The sequence below is a fragment of the Theropithecus gelada genome, chromosome 13 (genome assembly GCF_003255815.1).
Source record: "Theropithecus gelada isolate Dixy chromosome 13, Tgel_1.0, whole genome shotgun sequence".
NCBI lineage: Eukaryota > Metazoa > Chordata > Mammalia > Primates > Cercopithecidae > Theropithecus > Theropithecus gelada.
The window spans coordinates 40,109,959-40,112,244 of record NC_037681.1 but is presented as its reverse complement, the minus strand read 5'-3'; the positions used below and the strand labels follow the sequence as shown (position 1 = coordinate 40,112,244).

Sequence of the window (2,286 nt, the reverse complement as noted above, 5' to 3'; positions counted from 1 at the left end):
TTTTCTCGTATTTTTTTTTTTTCAGGCTTTGATATATCAGAGTGTGCTAGACTCATTAAAAGAGCTGGCAAATGTTCCTTTCTCTATTTTCTGAAAGTTTACATGTAATCGATGTTATTTCTTGCTTAAATATTTGATCAAATTCAGCGGTGGAATCTTGAGCTTGAAGTTTTTCTTTCTGGAAATGTTTTTGATACCAAATTCAATTTCCTTGATCTGTATAAGGCTATTCAAATGTTCTATTTCACCCTTGTCAGTTTTGGCAAGTTGTGCTTTTCAAGAAATTTGCCCATTTCACATAAGGTGGCAAACTTATTAATGAACCATTATGCATAATATTCCATTATTATCTTTTTGATATCTATAGAGTTTGTAGCACTATCAGCTCTTTCAAATCTGATATTAGTAATTTGTATTTTCTCTTTTCTTGATCCTTCCTGTGAGAATTTTATCAATTCTATTCATCTTCTCAAAGATCTAATTTTCAGTGTTCTACTTCTATTTCCTATTCAATTGATTTCTGTTCTTACCTTTATTATTTCTATCCTTCTATCTACTTTGGGTTTAATTTGCTCTTTTCTTCTAGCTTAAAGTGAAACCTTATAACACTGATTCCATACCTTTCTTCCTTTCTGATATAAGCATGTAAAGCTAAGAAATTTCATCTGAACACTCTAACTGCATCTCACAAATTTTGATACATTGTGTTTTCATTTTTATTCAATTCAAAATATTTTCTAGTTTCCCTTTTGAATTCTTTGAAACTTATTTAGTATTTGTTTAATTTCCAAACAGTTGGGGGCACTTCTAGCTTTCATATTAATGTTGAGTTCCAATGTAATTTTTTTTGTGGTTAAAGAATATACTCCATAATATTTTAATATTTTGAAATATATTTAGACCTGTCATGGTCCAGCATATGGTGAATACTCCATAGCGTTTAAAAAGAATAATGTAGTCTATAGTTGTGGATGTAGTGTTCTGTAAGTGCCTATTTGACCAAGATGTTTGATAGCATCATTCAGATCTTTTATACCTGCACTGATTTTTTGTTTTAACAGTTTTATCAGTAGCTGAGGGGATGATAAAATCTCCAACTCTGTGTGTAGATTTGACTACTTCGTTGACTTCTGTTAAGTTTTGATTCATTTGTTTTAAAGCTTGCTATCATCTGCAGGCACATTTAGCCTTGTTATGTGGAATTGAATCCTTAATCATTACAAAATGTCCCTTCTTCTTTCTGCTGACACTCTTTTTCTTGAAGTCTATTTTATCTGATGTGCATGTAGCCCCTCCAGCTTTTTTTATGATATGTGTTTCCATAGTTATCTTTTTCGTTCCTTTACTTTCAATCTGTTTTTTAAATTTTGAGAATAATTTAATATGTTGACTTCAAGATGCAACTATATTCTATATAAGATACAACTCTTTATGTCAATATTTTAAAGAAACGGATCCTTAAACAAGACCAAAATAACCCACAGGCCATGAGGTTGGTTTTTCTTTTTTCCTTTTTTATTTTGTTTAAACAAATGTGCACCACAACACTTCAACAAGTAAGACAAATGCCACGAATGTGAAAGCTGCAGTTTGCAATATACCACATTTAGAACCCAGGGGAGGCGAATTAAACAGAGGTGGTAGTCATTCTAATTAAGCAATCAGGTAACTTCACGACAAGTTGATATGCAGCATCAAAAGTGTCCATTTAAGTTTCTTTTTTCTTGACGATCAGAGGTCCCACATTGTCTCCAGTCTGTTTGTGGTATTTTGTGTGAGAACTATCACAGAATGGGAACTTTTTGGACCTCCAACAATGGCAGTACACAGCTTTATCTCCCAAATCCTCCATGTCAAAAGCATGTACTATCTTGGGGTTGTCTTTCTGGATGTGAAGGTTGATCATAGCTTTATTTTGGGATCTTTATCATTAAATCTTTTGTAAGTTAGATAACCAATTGCAGCTGTCCCAGCAGCAATAGTAAATGCTGTGATCCATTCAACTTGTAAGCTGGAACTGGAAGTCAGACTCATGGCATCGCCGCTTGCAAGGCATGTGCACTAGGATACTGGGCACAAATGGATTCCTCAACCTATTTTTATATTTATGTTTCATTTCACAGACAGACTATGGTTGAAACTTTTTTCTTTTTTAATCCATCCCAACTATATTGGCCTTATAATTGTAGTGTCTAGTACATTTTCATTCAATATAATTGTTAATATAGTTTGATTTAGGTCTGCCATTTTACCATTTTTAGGTATTTGTTGCTTCTGTTTTATGTC

The 2,286-nt window shown here is 32.7% G+C and overlaps 1 pseudogene; it reads right to left on the bottom strand.

The window, feature by feature from the left end:
* Window positions 1–1,708: 1,708 nt before the first annotated feature.
* Window positions 1,709–2,034, bottom strand: LOC112636900 (annotated as a pseudogene).
* Window positions 2,035–2,286: the final 252 nt, after the last annotated feature.